The 18087-nt window shown below is 42.5% G+C and overlaps 2 protein-coding genes across 2 annotated transcripts in view; both read left to right on the top strand.

Annotated features, from left to right (window-relative positions):
• SLU7 (SLU7 homolog, splicing factor) overlaps positions 1 to 18087 on the top strand; it is a 252508-nt gene that overhangs the window by 92029 nt on the left and 142392 nt on the right. The window lies entirely within an intron of this gene.
• Positions 1 to 18087, top strand: part of ATP10B (ATPase phospholipid transporting 10B (putative)) — a 153918-nt gene that overhangs the window by 52178 nt on the left and 83653 nt on the right. Inside the window, exon 4 of the mRNA XM_053368548.1 lies at positions 16683 to 16780. The gene's annotated coding sequence lies outside the window, so the exon portion shown is untranslated. The remainder of the gene's footprint in view (positions 1 to 16682; positions 16781 to 18087) is intronic.

The following is an 18087-nucleotide window of genomic DNA, read 5'->3' as shown; positions in this document are numbered from 1 at the left end:
TGTGCATGCACACGAAAGCTCATACCAAGAACTAACTTAGTTGGTCTTTAAGGTGCTACTGGAAGGGGAAAATTTTTTTTATTCTTTTTTTAAAAAAAGAAACCCCTCCACAAATTTTTAATCTGATATTGACATCTGGCATAGCCTGACAAAGTGCATTTCCTCATCTGTGGACTGTTAGGTGTAGATGTAGCCCATGGTATCTAGAGACTACTGCAGATGGAGTATGAAATCATTTAATTTCAGGTTCTGGTTCTGCAGAATTTGTCAAGGGTAAAACTACTGCAGAAATCTTAACACCATGCACATTTCCAGGTTTTTCAAGCTGTTCACTCTATAAATTACATTTCACCCCTTTTAAAGGTTCCAGTTAATTGACTTAAGAAAGATAAACAAACTTGACAATATTATTTGAAGCTTTGAGTAGGCAGTTATGGAAAATTACATTAAAAGCATAATTGATCTTTTCCAGGAATATCCAGGGCTGCAATAATCCTATACACACCTGGGAGCACTGAATTGAAGTTGCACTGAATTCAGTGTGTCTTACAGTACTTCTGAATATATGCATAGGATTGTAGATTACTTTGAAGGGCTCCATTAGCATATCATAAGATGATCTAGTCTTTGCTAGAATATGATTTGTACATGAATCATGCATCTACCTAGTACTTTTGAGTAGGAGAAGACATTAATTGGATGTTCAGTCATTTGAATAACCTTGTTTACGTAGCCATTCCTTTGGTATTTTTCACTCTGTAATTTTAATAATGTTAGAAGCTGGTTTCCTTTCACACTTTCTCTTTCAATACAAGCAGCTCTGGCACAAAATTCTAAAGTTTTGTGTCAACTTGAACTTTAAAATTAGAAACTTTTCAAATGTTCTTTCTATGATTAAGGTGATTATTAGATGAGGTTCTTTTCATTCCCTGTGAAATATGATACCAACATTGCACGGAACATAAATTTGAAATGTCTGTCTTTGCTTTTTTGACCACATTACTGGTAGGCAAAACTGCAAACAAGTAGTATGAGTGGTTCGAAGATGTTTCCAGTGCCATGTGTGAAAATGCATGTAGGCTACAATTCTAAGGACACCTATCTGCAACACATTGGGATTTCAGAATAAACACTCTTAGTATTGCTTTGCAGATCTCATTAAGTAAGAATGTTCACATGCCTATATTTTCAGGCCATTCTTAAGTGTGGTCAGATCTACTGAAATCCAGGCTTGGGTCCCATGAAATCAACAAAACACCCTTAAGCATGCTTGACTCTGTACTGGATTGTGGCCATACCTAGTTTGCCTTCTGCCCTCAAACCTCACTCAAACTATGAGAGTTATAAGTGAAGTTTAAAGGGCAGAAAGTAGAAGGTAGGGCTCAGTGATATCTGGTTTTCAACATCGTGATATATCAGCAGCTAAATCCCGTAATACTGTATGCCAATATATCCCGATGCCCAGAATGTATCTCGACTGCAAGACTTGGTGGCTATGTTAATTACCCAGGTTCAGAGGTAGAATGGCACTGAATACTAGCTTCTTGGAGCAACAAGAGAAGTGGACTGCTGCCATAACATCCTGCTTGTGGGCTTCACAGAGGCATCTGGTTGGCCACTGTAGGAAACAGGATGTTAGACTACTAGATGGACTGTTTCACTGATCCAGAAAAGCTCTTCTGAAAGTAGACACTGCATAGTCCTGGATCTATCTATCTGCAATGGAAGAGAAGTGCAGGTGTTAGAAATTGTTCTCAAATTCTTCTTACACAAACCTGAACATCATTTTTAAGTGTTATGAAATAAAGGTCTCTGGCCTTCTTTAGCACCTATAAATAAAGCTGTATCAGAGGCCACTAGTCCAAGTCACCCTCATTTATCTTACAAATCCCAGAAGGGCTCCACAGCACAGTGTTAAAGTGAAGTGATAATTAATGCAAAGAAAAATGTCAGTTCCGTGGATTAGGCAATGAATGTGCAATTGTCAAAACATTATGTTGTGCAACGGAGGACAATCAGTTCCTCTGTTGCCTCGGGCTAGTCCAAGCTCAAGTAAACAGCACACTGTAACAAGCAGACATTAATAAATGATAAAATGCATGGGATCTCTCTTGGAAGCACAGAGCACACACAGCAACTCAATGCAGTGCTCTCTTCCTCTGCCCTGGTTTTCGCAGATTCCACTGTCTCTGTTGATACCAATGGCCAGTTCATTGAACTTTTTATCAACTATCTATTCAAGAGCCAGGAATGGCTAAAAGCATACAGAAAAGGGAAATTATTCTGATTAGTCTAAGAAAATTCACAAGGAATATCTCAGAGAACTCAATGTTTTGATTGGTTGGCTTTGTTTCTGACCCTTCTTGACTTCCCTAAACAATTTTAAAACCACCCTATAAGTCACAGGACTGATAGACAATTGTTTTAAAATGTTACATTTCAGTTGAATTGCCAAACTAAAATACTAATACAGTGGTACCTCGGGTTACATATGCTTCAGGTTACATACGCTTCAGGTTACAGACTCCGCTAACCCAGAAATAGTACCTCGGGTTAAGAACTTTGCTTCAGGATGAGAACGGAAATTGTGCTCCGGTGGCACGGCAGCAGCAGGAGGCCCCATTAGCTAAAGTGGTGCTTCAGGTTAAGAACAGTTTCAGGTTAAGAACGGACCACTGTAGTTAAAATAAATGTATTTGAGGTATTAAATATCACTTTATTGCTCAAAAGTATATTGCAAAAAATATATGTGTAGACAAATTTTCCACGTCTCTGATAATAAAGAGCTGGATGCTAAAACAGAGAACACTAGGCAGAAATAAGAGGTGTGTACTATAGCCAAACAGGCATATGGTATGCCGCAATGAATTGACATATGCACACTATCCAAGGCAAAAGGAAACACTGTGAAAGAGTGAAAGTGATAAACATAAAGTATCCAGCCGCCTCCACTAATAGTCCAGTTCTTTGCACCTGGGGCAACATACAACATTAAAAACTTTTAATACAATGAAATCTAGTCTAAAATTACTAAAATCCAGTAAAATCTCATCTAAGGAGCTGCAGCAATCACAAGTGTACTATATAAAAAAGGACAATGCCCCAACAATAAAAAGTCATGGCCTATAAAACTGCTCAATAAAACAGAACACCAAAGTCTCAGGTCCCTTAATACAGGGCCAGCTCTGCAGTGCAATAGCACAAAGCAATTTGCTTCAGGCAGCACCATGAAGAGGTGATAGATGAATTTGTGTCAGGTGCAGCAAGATGTTTTAATGTCCTGGTCCTAGCAGGGTTCCACTTCAGGCAGCAAAATGCTTTGGGCCAGGACTGCATTAATGTCACTGAATGCCCCCTCTCCCAGTTGCCAGCCTGCCAACTATGCAGTAGTTACCAACTGGTGGCTAATACACCTTTTCTTGAGTTGTAGGGGAGCAGCGGCATCCATTCTTGGATGAAACTAATTATCTAGACCCATTTCAGTCTGGACCCAAACTTGGCTTTGGGGCTGAATAATCCTTCATCGCCCTGATACACCATTATCAGGCGAGGGCAAGGAGAGTGAGACCCTATTTCTTCTACCTGACTTCTACATGGCTTTCAATACCATTGGCCATGGTATGGTATTGGCCATCCTTGACCAGCTCTGAGGGATGGGAACCAGGAGCACTGTTTTACTGTAGTTCCAGTCCTGCCTGCAGAGTCAGTTCCAGAGCCTGGAATTGGGAGAATGTTCTTTGGGCCTTGGGCAATTGGGGTGCCACATGGAGGTGTTTGTTGCCAGTGCTATTTAAGATCTACATGAAGCAGTTGGGATCAGTTGTTATGGAATTTGGAACAAAGTGTCATCAGTGTGCCGCTGACACACAGCTCTGTTTCTTTGTTATAGTACATTTTGAGGAAAACAGTTGATTTTGGACCTAAATTGTGTAACATTTAGATATCTGTTGTAGTGGAGTTTTAGGTATTCAATGTTTGGTTTCTTTAACACTCCTACAGAATAGTAATGAATTCAGGAACTGCAGTCATGGCTGATGTTGCTTAGCAGGGGGGAAAAAGAAAGATGGATATAGGTTGTTCTAGGTCATACTGTAAAGCTTCCTATCTTGGTCTTGTAAAGTGTATTAAATTGAAGTTAGAGCAAAGGTTGTTAGCCCCTTTCAGCACTAAATAAAAATTAAGAAAGACGTTATGTTTGTTAATCACCATTTAAGATTTGATTCTTGTTTTCTCTGCAAAGAATCAGCCAATAAATGATGTAATGTTGATATAATAATATGAACACCTTGATAAGTTACACTGTTCCCTTTTCTAATCAATTGAAAATGGATTGCATTATTTCATTGTGGGGGGAAATTAGTACTTCATAGAAAAGCTGTCTATAAATATTCCTTCCAGCAGCAGAACTTCAGTAGTGATGAATTCAGGTAAAAGCTTAATGTAGATGAATGGTTTCCTTAGAATTAGCCAGGTGAGTCTGCATGAAAGCAGATGCACATCATTCATACTAATTACTTGCCAGGGTTTCTTTCCTTTCACATCAGCATTCTCAGCCAGGCCTAGTGGCACCAGCTATGCATTTTTTAAAAAAAAGAAAAGAAAAACCCTTATTGTACACTAATTCGATTTGCTAGGTGGAACTCTACGAAAGATGAGCTAAGCAGTACCTGAACAAACTGCGGCATGTGTGCACATTTGTCTTTCTCACATCCAGGCCTGCTGCCTACTTCCTATCATCCACACATACTCAATGTGCTGCATCATGAGGTAAACGTCCAGAAAATGTTGTTCTAAAGAGGTTATGTGGCCTAGGTTTTTCCAGTGAAGGACTTTGTCTGACAGAAGTAGGGGCCAAACTTCACACGAGGCTCTGTTGTATGTCTTTTGTTTTACAAAAATGAAGCCTTGGGGGTTGCAAACTGGAGCAGTTCATTGGAGGCCAAAGATTTTGCAGCCCTTTCCTCCTCATGCCATTATTCTGCTAACTTCACTGTTCAGCTGCTTTTCTTTGCCAGACAGTGGAAATTGCACAACTACCTATAGATTTTCCCTTCAAGGGGCGAAAAGCAACAGGGTGTCTGTGTAATTTTTAGCAGGGAAAAATAGCATGCAGGGAAGGGGTTAGACTTTCTTTGCCATCCTGGTTTTCTGTGCAGTCTTTGCAGCTGTATTTTGTGAGACCCTCTCCAACAATAAGGGCAAATTTTGTACCACTTGAGTCTCACATATAGTTTGGCCATAAGTGCCTGTCAGCTCATTGTTCACATGCATGTTCCATGAATGGCACAGAGGGGAGGGGAGACGTATTTCTATGAGGAGCTTTTCATCACCTAACAGCAGGTTTCTAGGTGGCCTCTGCTGGTTGCAAAATTCTGGTGCCTGGTTTGATCCATCAAAGCAGTTCCTGTCTTTTCTGTTTTCAAAACATTTAGGATACTTTTCCTTCCAAAAGCTTCCAAACATTAAAGAAAAAGTACTTTCCAAACAAAAAAGCAAAATTACTTGTGTGTGTGTACATTGGGTGAATAAGCTGTGTCATTTGCTGTTGCCATGGTGACAGGAATCATAGCTTTACCTATCTGATTCCATAGCCATTAGTAAAGCACAAATTACTTCTGTCTTTGGATCCAATAGCAATGCATTTGCCATATTGGCCAAAAATCCATTTGAGATCTTAATGTTCTGTGATCCAGAACAAAACAAGCTGGGTACTTAAACCAGAAATACACCACCTAACCAGCCTTCATTCAAATATGGAATTAAAAGTGTTATCTCCTAGTTGCTATTCAGATGAGAATCTGATTATATCCCAGATGCTCCTTTCATTAGAAATGATGTCAAGTGCTTCTATTTCAGAGCTATCGGAAGCATAAAAAATGGAGATCAGATTTAGATTTGTCAAACTCACGATGCCAAGATTCTTTCTTAACACTGTGAAAGTCACATTCAAAATTTGCAGGAGGCTGTGCCCCTTTTTCTTGCTTTTATGTTATGATTCCTCGTTCACATGCCATTTCTTATAATTTTTATACATTGTGGGGGGAGAGGGGAGAAAGAGAATCTTTTCTGCAGAAAACAAGGGGGGAGTATCTGTGAAAACTCCTGTAATCTGTATCTTTGGCCTCTAAAACAACTGTAAGGGCTGCTTGCTACCTTTGCATTTAGGAAAATGGATGAAAGAGGTAAAGGATTAGTTCAGATGTAACAATCTGGCTCAAATAAACAACAGTTTTTACTAGGGATGGCTGAATCTATCATTTTTCGGTTTCTCTGGGTTTCTTATTTTTCCTGGTTTGTGGTCAATATATTAAATTAGTTTCCCAGTTTGAATGGGAAAGGGCGGTTTAAGAAACCTGTCAGGGAACTGCCATCGGAACGAGAGGAGGAGGAGGGGCTCCACGACGATGCTGGAGAGGGGCCAAGTAGGGAGAGAGGCAGGTCTCCTGTTGGGGAAGAAAATCAGCGCGACACCAGGGATGGAGGGGGGCCAATGGGGGAAGCGGAGAGCAGGCTCAGAGACTCTTCACTGGACACCAGCGGAGAGAGCACAGGTCCTCCGCTACCCACGCCCACCCTGCGCAGAAGGCTTCCGCGCAGGGAGGCTAGGAGGAGACTGGGCGTCAAACAACTTTTATGTTGGAAAAGGTTGAAGAAACACCCACTGTCGGATTCTGCCAGCGACTGAGCAGCCACGAAGTGAGGGGCTGTCCAGCCAGGAAAGGTTTAACCAGGCCACCTACCCAGGAGTGGCGGCAACTTACGCACGAGCAACCCCATAACCATTACAAAACCCTTAGCAGGAGAGGTAGGGAGGAAGGAGCATACAAGCCCAACACTTGTTCTTGGTTTATCAGACCAAAATATGTATGTCTTGAACTGGGCCTAAGTAAAATTAAGTAGAATTGATGGAGCCATAAGAATACTTGCATGTGCTAGATGCCAACAGCTCTTGTAGCAAATTCTAACTCACATGGCTGTTGCTAATGACTCTTACAACAGAGTTGGTTGGCTGTACTGCAGGAATATGATGGTCTCATTGCGTGCCCAGGCAGAGTCCCCCCCGACCCTGAGAGACCACCAGAAGGAATAGTAACTTGTGACAATGTGTTATGGAATTAAAATTGGCCACAATTTTATTAAACCTTTCAGAAGTAGGGAGACCTTGGCTTAGGCATTGGGCATGTATCCCTCCCAGTCCCCCAGTTGGGGAACTGGGGCTCCTCAGGGTGAATGGGATAGGGGAGGGTGCACTGCAAGATGCTTGTGTACGCAGGCAGCCCACCTCATATCCCCGCAACGCAGAGGAGATGGCCAGTCACTCCCTTTTCACCAACCCCTTTAAGAGGGAACCCTGGAATCGCCGCCGCAGGGAGGGTGAGTCACCACTTCATGCCCCCCCCCATTTAGGGAAGATAGACTAAAGGATTCCACCCAAGGCCTAAAACCGGCAAAGTTGTGACAATTGCTACAGGGAAGGCAAAACTTGCGGAGCAGGGAAATTCCTTCCTGGCTCTTCAACAGCAACCATCCAAAGACTGCAGCAATGCCTGCTGAACAGGAAAGAAAATGGTTAACCTGCAATGAAGCATTAGACAAAGGAAGGGTGGGTGGGTGAAGCTCCAGAGCTGACTGAATGCTTGCTGCCAGCTCCACCTCCTATTTATGCATCTCAAGCGGGCCAATGGGAAGCCTGCCCATTCGCAGTCCGCTTGGCTGGCCCCACCTCCAACAAGACACTGATAGATTAAACTGCGGTTTGGCAGGAACCCCCAACAACTGGCGACAGGGAGGTGGGCCAGCGCAACAAGCTGGTGATTCCCACGTGGCCTGGGGTTCTGCACGCAGTCCTGCAAAGGGTGCCCACAATGGGAGGTGTGAGTGCTTATTCTTACAGGAGCATCAAGGCATATCAAAATACTCATTACCACAAAATTCACGGCAGTCACCCAGAGCAGCTGCCCCACATCTTCTCCCCAATAACAGCAAAACTCATGACATGCTTTCATTGTGATTTGCATCCCACCCACAAGAAGCAATGTATGAGATGGCAGAGTAGAGAAATGTTAATCTAAATGACTTCACAACACACTTTTTACTGCATACACATTGTGGGGAAGAGAAGGTTGCAGTGGGGTGACAAAATCCTATATCCCATGGCTTACAAGTTTTCAAGTTGCATCAAACTGACAGGCATGATCATGGCAGATTGGAGCTGGTGAGTTTTCTGATAAAATCAAAGACTCTAGCAAGACAAGCCCTTTTAAATAAAGCTACCAGCCCCATGGGCAGCATTCATCTATGTTTTACTCAGAGTAAACCTAATGAAATTAATGGACCTAACTTAATCACGCTCATTGATTTTAGTTGGTCTGCCACCCAAAATTTCTAGAGACTAGTCTGCAAATGAATGTTCTGTCCACAGTTTTGAAGGTAAACAAAGCATAAGCTCCTGAAAATATTTTCTGACAAATGTTCCTGAATGATATCCTGTTGAAATCTCAAACTGAACACAGCAAAGACAGAGTTCTTAAGCTTTCCTTTCAGACTGTTGTCTTTTTTCACATCTCTTGTCACTGCTGGAAATTCTGTTATCTCTCCAGGCTACCAACATGGGGTCGATCATATTGACCACTCCCTTTCCCAAAAGGATGAGAAGGCAACTAGAAAACTTTTTTTAAAAAAAGATACATACAAAATAGACGTCTGCTAGAGGGTTGTTAAGTATTCTGAACTTACAGAGAATAAAAAGCTTAAGGAAACAAGAGTGACAGCAGAGAAGCTGGACTTCATTCCTGCATACCCATATATTTTCTCAGATGTATGACCATGTTCCTATCTGGGAAATCGTCAAGAGACCACATGTCAATGGTGGGTGGAGGAAGAATCAAAAGTGGCCAGAGCAACAAATATAAATTTTACCTTCATTCATTAGGCTAGTTTCTACAGAGACTTACACACTTCTCTCTATCCTTCACCCAAGCAGCCAACAGACATGATCAGAGTTCAAGAACACATCCTAGCAAGGCAAATCCATGTGAGAAGAGCAGGGAGCAGGAGCAGGAGCAGGGAGGAGTGTGGCCTGACAGAGCCTCAGTGACTGGATAAAAAGGCTCAGAGGACTACATTTGGCCCCCAGGTCTGAATTTCCCCACCCATGAGATATACACTTAAGCTAGGAGCTTCAGTGAACTCAGTGGGGCTTACTTTTGAGTAGGCATAGACTTGCACTGGCATTTTAAAAACTTTTATTGGGAATTGTTGTTAGCTGCAGAAAATGGTTATGAATCCCAGTCTAAAGAGCTGTTAGAAATCGTCAGTAGAAGGTGCTTCAGAGACAAATGGAAACTTAATGCTGATATATTGCTAAGACTGTGTGGACACTGTGCTGAAACAATCAGAATGAAACAATCTACCTCGGGCAGCACCAGGTGGGTGGAGAGGTTAATGAAGACAGGAATTGGTGTCTGAATGGTGCCACTGGGCTTTTCAAAAGTGCCACTCCTAGATGGGTACAGAGGACAATTTGGCCTTCCCTGCAAAAGTTAATTCTCCTGAGAATTAACTTTCTCTGGCAACAATTGTACCTCTAACTACTGTAGCCAGTTAGGTGTAAAGAGTCCTGAGGCAGAAATGCCATATATGCTCACACCAATCTTAGGTCCATGACTCATCCTGCTAAAGAAGCTAGCATCTTCATAGTAATCCAACAGGCAGTAACCCTCCAAGATCACAGGCAGAAGTCCATCCCATTTTTCTGATCTGAAGTCCTTTCACTGGAGATTAGACTTGGGACTTTGCATATATGAAGCCGATTCTTTACTATAAAGCTATGAAGAGTACTACACCTCCCCTTGTTCCTTCTCTTTCTCTGGCTTCCCCCTAAATAGGGATGGAAAAGACCTCAGTTCAGTTCACATTTAAATATGAATTTACCTAATATGTGAACCAAAAAACAGCCATCCTTTGAAAGTTGCACTTCTCAGAATGTTGAGATGCAGTTCTCCTGTAAAGTAATGTGTAAAAAAACTAGGGTAAAGTGCTCATAGGAGGACTTAGTTGAATACAACCCTTGGGGCAGCAAGAAATCTGGCCTATCATTCTTTAAATTTCATACCACTGGAGTAACCAGGTATAGTGAGGTTCAACAAATCCTATAACTTTGAAATTCTGGCCTCTAATATCAAGTTTCTCCAAGCCCCAGACAAAGCCAGTGCTGCTTTCAGACATAATCAAAAATGTCAGTTAACAATTCTCATTTTCAGTTACAAGGACTAAAAGAACAGAGTGTCTCTAGTTCATTTTAGAAGTTGGTTTACAACACACAGCGAATTATCAAGTGACCCAAATTGTGACATCTTGACTGGAAAATGCCTCTATTTTAAGATATCTGTAGGAAATGCTATGGAGTGGGGGGAAGGACTCAACCAGGGACTTTGAACAGGCATCTCCTACAACAGAGGAGACCCATAACACCCCCTCCCCATAGCAAGGTAGTCAGAGTATGCATCTCACTATAGACCATATATCTATTCCCTTCAGATGAGATCCAGAAAAGGGAACCCCCCCAAAAAAAAATCATTTGTGCTTTCTTCTTTGTCCCTGGTAGAATTTCTGAAGCCACATGCTTCTGGCAATTTCATAACTTCCTTTGGTGCTTCCCTATTAATAGTTCCATTTCATACATCATTAGTCTGAAGCCTTTAAAATAACAAAAAGTTATTTCCAAGGCTCCTCATTTTTCAGCTTTTTCTCACTGCCTGTATTTTCTCTGTAGATCTAGGCAGAGCTTTATTTCAGCCAATAAGCATTGCAGCCCATTTATTTAACCACGGTCAGCCTGGAGTATGTAAAGAGACAATAAGCACCTGTAAAATACGCCTCCTTCACTGCTGAACAGCCTTCATTCATACATCTGAAATTAGAAGACGAGATGCCAAGATCTAAATATTTGTATTTACACTGTACTTAAGCTGCAGCCAGATCTAAGCAGTGATTGTCCCCTAGACCAGCCTTCTTCAACCTTGGGTCTCTAGGTGTTTGTTGTTGGACTACAACTTCCATCATCCCTGCCCACTGGTAAGCTGGATGGATATTATAGGCGTTGTAGTCCAGCAACAATGAACTCTGCCCTGGGCTACCAGACAGTGGCAGGTGGTACAGTAGTAGCATAACCAGTTGTTGTTGCTGCTGAGCAACAACTGAAGAGGACCAATCCCGTCCTGGTGGGTTTGGAAGCAGACCCTGGTGAGGTCAGCTCCATTCCATGCAAGCACACATCCTTGCCTTCAGTAGCTGCTAAACAGCAAAAGCCATTTATTGCAGTCACATCACCTTTCTAGCAGCTGTTGTGACTGCATAGTTCAAATCTCTCCCCCCCCCCCTTTAAAAAGGCTCAAAAACCAAAATTATTTCAAGGTTTTGGTCTCTGTCCCAAGTTCACAGCTCTTGGTTTTGCAATTAACGTTTATTCGTTATGAAATTCATTGCTTGCTGGCTGGTGTTCCCTTAACGTTAAGAATCGGCAGCGCATTGAGAAAGACTGCCATATCATATTTGTTTTGACATCCTTGGCAGCCCAGGAAGTGCTGCGCAGGGCACATTCCTAGGAATGAAAAGGAGCTGCTGTTTTATTTCCATGGTAAAACATAACCATGAAACAGGAGCACAGAGAGCTGAAGACACCGGGCTGATGCTTACAAGCTTACCTACGGTGACAAGGCCTCTCTGTAGCCAAGCCGCAAGAATTATGTTGCAGATCCTTGTTCTCTGCTCCTAATTTAAGCCAGGTTTGCAAGGCTTATGCAACTTTCCTTAATACCTTTCCACACAAAGCTCTCTTGTAAATAATGCATTTCAAGCAGAGATGCCCTGGAAATTAGCAAGTGGAGTGTTGAAGATTTGGAAATGGTGTTCTCTGGCAGGTAATCTCCTAGATGGGATTTACCATTGACCAGAGGGGAAAGGTTTCTGCCTGGAAAATGACAAACAGTGTGACTTGAATAATTCATTCCCGCAGTCCTGCAAAATACTGCCTGTCCCTTGCTCACTGCCAGCCAAGCAGCAGCTATCTGTTTATACTGTTGCTATACCTACCTGGACTTCTATTGACATACAAACATTTCCTCCCCATCTCCTTCACCCTTCCTTGTGTTTACTAAAGGGATAGGTCCCTGAACAACAGGTGGTGGCCAGCACACACATGCAGCAACAGTGAAAGCAGAGCTCTGTGCTTTTATGTCAAATATTAGTGCTCTTGTTGAAACAGCTCAAGAGATCAAGAGTCATTAATCATTAGCAGAACCCGTCTCCATGGGGATGTATTGTAATTGGAACTGTGTCAGCTTCCAAAGCAATTGTGTAACAACATATGGCCTGGCTTCACTGACATCTGTTGTTGCTAAGCCTCGTTTGTTGACAATCGAGGTCACACCATCCACCAGTTACCTGTCTTCAACAACACCTGACCACAGGTTGTGCTTTTATTTTCTTTCTTTCTTTCTTGGCCATTGCAGATGCACTGGCAGCTCTTAACCCCTGCTTACTTCTTTGCCCTGTTTCCTGGAGTGTGCTACTAGCAACAGGCAACAGAAGCAGACAAATTACAGCCAGCAGGAGGTACAGCAGTGACACAGCTCTGGTGTTAGACATGGGCATCAGATTACAGGATTCTGTGTCAACAGCAGAGGCAGCAAGCTTTGGGAATATCATCATGTTCTGAGGAGAAAGGTGACAGGATAGCAGGGTTTCACAGCAGCCAAGCAGATATGGGCCACTTAGCTAAACAGAAGCTTAAACTGAAAACCAGGTCTGGCGCCTCAGCAAACATATGCTCTCTTTACATCTTCCCAAGAAGCTCACTGTTGCAACATCTCCTTGTCTCATTCCACTTTTTCAATAAGGAAGCAAACTCACCTATTTGGCCTTTGCACTTCTTGCAAAGTCTACCATTAACTAAGTGATGTAAGCATCAAGGCTATCAAGTGGCAAATCAAGGAAGCAGCATTCTCCCAAAGAAAGGGTGGCCCAGTGCAAAAGAGGACAGGCCTCCTATGCATTTAATAATCTTGTAGATAAGGAAATTTCAGCAGCTATAACTTGCATGACAAACTACACCTGCTGAAATTCCCACTTTGACACAGCTACTGAAGGTGCACCAGCCCTGTGCTTTTCGGCATCTGTCCATCCTATCAGAGACTATACTTTCGTGTCTCTTATTCTCTTTCAGTTTTACTACAGATTATGCATGTAATTAGCACCTTAACATCTTTGTTTTTTAATAATCATTTTTAATTAAACGTTTTCAGCATAAATTACAATAAAAGCCCATTTCTATAGACCCTAGATGACATGTGAGATCTGAGTCTGATTTCCAGACTCATTGCCGTCGCAAAATGCTTGTCCTGGAGACACTGGTGCCCATGAATTCACAGGCAATGCTGTACAATGCAAAATATTGCCAGTACTCTGACGATGCTTAGCTCTGTATGTCTTTCCCCATAAATCCTGACATCTCTGCAATTGCCCTGCTGAAATGTCTGAAGGTGCATCAGTAATATTCAGTAGGCCATTCCAGGATGTTTGACTTGATAAGGGTAAAGAACTGGCAAGAAGGAGGTCCACTTTATCCTTCCTTGTATCCCGGGAAGGAGAGGAAGCACAAGTGCAGGTAAAAGCCCAGGAAAGAACACAGGTCTAGTCTACAGCCATGTGTTAAAACCATCTAGGTAATGAACATGGTTTCAGGATGTGTTCTCCAGCTGCACAGTTTTCACGGTTTCCCAATGCCAAACCTGGTGTCATAATCCATATATGGGACTTGATTCATTTATATGGCTATCTAAATAGGTCTCTCCATCTTTTGCAGCATGTTCATTATACAGCAGTGTGCTGAATAGAGTAGAAGCAGTGGAGTGTCTAAGCAAACAGATTCAGATCTGGAAGAAGTCCACTTGAGGACTTGGTTTTTTCCACACGTAGTCTACTGTTACTAGACTGATGCAAGTGAGTTATAAAAAGATGCTAAGAACAGTTCCCTCCACACGCACATTATCATCTAAATAGTATCAGGAATGAAAATGGAATCCCCATCCCAACATAAGCAAATAATTAAAAGAATGTTGTCAAGGCTGACAAGTTCAAAATGTGTGTAACCCTAAAACCCTGATAAAAGAAAGTAACATTTTCTGGGATGAAGGCTACAGCCATGTTAATACATTGTTCTCTTTTCCAGGCTAGCAGTATTGTTATTTTAGGGGGGAATCATGTACCTGGGATATGATTATGCACGTACAAGATGACAGGATTCTGTTACCATACAGAACAGATCCCTTCCCCCCTTCATACTATATGTTTTAATGCTCTTTTTATCAAGTGTGTGTGTGTGTGTGTGTGTGTGTGTGTTTTCCAAACTATGGTGCCAGCAGTAATTCTCTACAAACTACCATAACTGTGGAAACCCAATGAACCAACTATTTGTGTCATATTTTCTGGTGCAAAAGTAAAAAATATATTAAAAAATCCTATGTGCTCCAGGTGCTGCAATAAAAACCCAAGTAACTAGGCTGATTACGTGTCTCTGCATTTCATCACTTCTGTACAATGCGCCTCTGCCCTCTTTTGGTCAAATATTTTTTACATCCTCATTCCCCAGCGTTCTCTCAACTAAATTTGTCAGGACAACAGAGTCGAAGTCATTTGCCACAGTGAACTCATCAAGCTTTTGAAAACATTATTGCAATATAATTGCCTTTATCTTACGTATATTGTTACAGTTGCCATACCAAACACACTGCAAAACCGGAAAATGGAGGTTTTCAGTGATAAAAGCATGAGTGATCTTCATTCCCTGTAATAGCAAAATGGGCAGCTCTAACCCTGTGCTGGTTGCTTTGGGAGCAAAGCAGAGCCATCCACAACCAGCATAAAAGATAATGAATATCCAGGAGACCCCAAATTAGGCTGGAAAGATTTCTGTTCCTTTTGGAAAGGAAGAAATACAGTTCACAAGGTTTAGCACTCAATGGTATTCTTCTCTCTCTCTCTCTCTCTCTCTCTCTCTCTCTCTCCCCTCCACCAGCTGCATTCTTCCCCTGATGAATGCATATGATTCGTCATATGATGAGAAGAGTGGAGAGATGCTGTCTTTCTCTGCCTCCTCTGTCAACATCCCTGTCACCCAGCCCCACCAACCTCCACAGATTGGAAGGCAAATGTCTGCAGCAGGAAGCCTGTTGTACATTAAGAACCAACCACAATGTGATTTACATAGGATCATGCATGATCAGGAGCCTAAATTGTATAAAGCCTCCAAGAGGACATCAGCCTGCCCACTGCAGGCATTAGCCCTTCAAGACAAGGGAGAGTTGGAAGGGGTGGGACTGGGCAGCACATCTGCACTCTTCCTCATGCTAGTCTAACCACATGGGGAAATTGCATGTCCAAGTAGAACCTTACCTGTTCATAGATGGACAGCATTTGAACAATATCCTTATACTGGAGGAAAGCATTCAGGTTCAAACAAGGAACAGAAGCCTCTGTCCCTGCAATGGCTTTCTCATTCATTTTGCTGGGGGTGGGAGATCTACAATAACATTGCTCTGCACCCATGGGTGAATCTGCTGCCTCGATTGAAAGAATGAGGTGGCCTGCACATGCAACACCTCCACTTGTAAGTGGCTTAGATTGAAAGTTTGCCACCTGGTTATCACAAATTATGCAGGATTATGATGTCTGGCTGGCACGCAGACTATGAAGCTATCCAAACAGTAGAGAAGCCTGCCAGAAGTATAGCCACAAGCCAAGCATATAATTCAAGCATTAACACCACTGAGAAAGTATGTGAATATGCCATTTGCAAAGAAGAAGAAGAAGAAGAGTTTGGATTTGATATCCCACCTTTCACTCCCCTTCAGGAGTCTCAAAGCGGCTAACAATCTCCTTTCCCTTCCTCCCCCACAACAAACACTCTGTGAGGTGAGTGGGGCTGAGAGACTCCAAAGAAGTGTGACTGGCCCAAGGTCACCCAGCAGCTGCATGTGGAGGAGCGGAGACGCGAACCCTGTTCCCCAGATTACGAGACTACCGCTCTTAACCACTACACCACACTGGCTCTCAAAGAGCAAAGTAAAACTGACCGCATTTAAACTTTCTTCCAAAAGCTGTCAGATTTGAATCCTGCCTGCAACATTTGGATGTTAAGAGTTTTCCTTGGTCATAATGTGCAGCAGTTACACAACCTGCCCCTAACCCGTAGTCCTGCCTCATTTCTGTTTATAGACACTTGGTTTGCCACCTCGCTGCTACTCTGGTGCCATTGCCTCCCACCTTTATTTCATTTCTAGCCAATCCAGGCCCACATGGTTGATGTGATGAAACTACAGTGCCACATAGCCAATCAGATTTGGATGCAGAGTAACATCATGCAGAGGAAAATCATATGGGGGGGGAGAGAAATGGCCCTGTCCCTGTTCTAAAAGATCAGCCCTCTCTGTTTTGGAGCAGCTGACCCAAAGCTGCTTTGTGTCTTAGAGCTGCACACTTGCACTCCCTTTTGCAATGGGACATAAAAGTTTTACACATTGGGAACTCTTCAAAACCAAAAGCACCCCCTCCACCCTCATTTCAGCTCAACTCTAACTGAAATTGACTTTTCATCTGTAATGGAAACTGCCTTTCACTTTCAGAAGCTACAACTGTGTGTAATCTCAAGAACATCTCAATATAATGGAGTGAACTGAAGAAGAAGGAAAAACAATTCTGTCCCCAGAGTTGATAGGAAAAGGTAATCATTTGGTTTACATTTTCTGCGGATTTCATGACTCCTGTCCCCTCTAAAGGTGACCAGGAAAAATTACCTTAGGTGGGAGCAGAGGCTTGGCTATGGCTTCATTTGATCCTTTTCTTACCCAGTTTGTAGCTGCAGCCTGCAAATTCTTTAGTCAGGAACCTTCCACTTAAGCTTGTTCCACAAGCAGCCTTTAGATCCAGTGTCAAACCAGCAGCAGCATCCCAAGGGACCAGGAGACAACTCAGGCTGACTTGCATCCTCATTTGGTCCTGGTCTGGCCACTCAAGTGCGGAGGATGCTTATTCCAGGCCAGGTAGACAGTTGCCAGGTGACCCACACCTTCCATTATCAAATTTTAGTGCTGTATTACTATTGAATATGCCCACAATACACCCCCCCCCAAAAAATAACCCCAACTAAAGCAAGCAACAATATTTTTTAATCAAATTTTGTAGCATATCCTTATAAGCAGGCTCTCTGGATATGCCAAAATATGCTTCTTGGATGAGCATGCATTATTTAATATAAGCCTGGCAAAGAGAACAGCCCATGGCTGCTTCTCCTCCTATATTATTGCCCGTGTTCTTGTTCTCCGTGAGCATGGGATGTGGTAGCTGCAGCGAAACAGCATGAGCAGAAGGTTTCAGATGGCCTGTGATGTGTGAAGAGTACCGATTCCAAGCGTCTCTGGTTGAAAGGTCTAATTCAGTTGGCACGAATGCTCATCTTTAGCTGTGTATCTGGAAGCAGAAGCCTGTCTATTAGCCAAAAGCACTGATGTGAATGCTGATGAGAAATGAGAGGGGAAAGTACTCTGTCAGCCTGCTGGAGCCCTTACAGCTGCATGAGCATCCCTTGGGGTCTTCTTACTGAGAGGCGTGTGCACGGGAGAAGCATGGAAAGTCAACCTATTGGCATCTTTATTGTTGATGCTACGGGGCTTTTTGCATTTAGTGGTGGTAAAGGTTAGTGCCTTCCTTAATGAATAAACTTCAGCAGGAGTATTGTTTAGAAATGCATATTTACATTTATCAAATCCAGGATTGAAAATAAAAGAAGAGCTATCAAGTCAGGTCAAGTCAAGGACCATTGGTTTGCCAACTGTAGACAGTCAGTTGTGCGTTCCTTCCCACCATCTGTTACTCTGATCAGGGAGTTCACAGCTGATAGCCATTGACATGCACATCCTTCTTCTTTTTTTAAAATCTGAAGTATTTTTTTTTAAAAAAAACCAATACAATAAAATAAAAAGACTCATATTCTGAAACATTTTGTCAGGGGTGAATGCAATTGTTCACTTC

Source organism: Podarcis raffonei, chromosome 2 (genome assembly GCF_027172205.1).
Source record: "Podarcis raffonei isolate rPodRaf1 chromosome 2, rPodRaf1.pri, whole genome shotgun sequence".
Classification (NCBI taxonomy): Eukaryota; Metazoa; Chordata; class Lepidosauria; order Squamata; family Lacertidae; genus Podarcis; species Podarcis raffonei.
The sequence above is the reverse complement of the archived record's forward strand: the minus strand, read 5'-3'. Positions and strand labels throughout refer to the sequence as shown.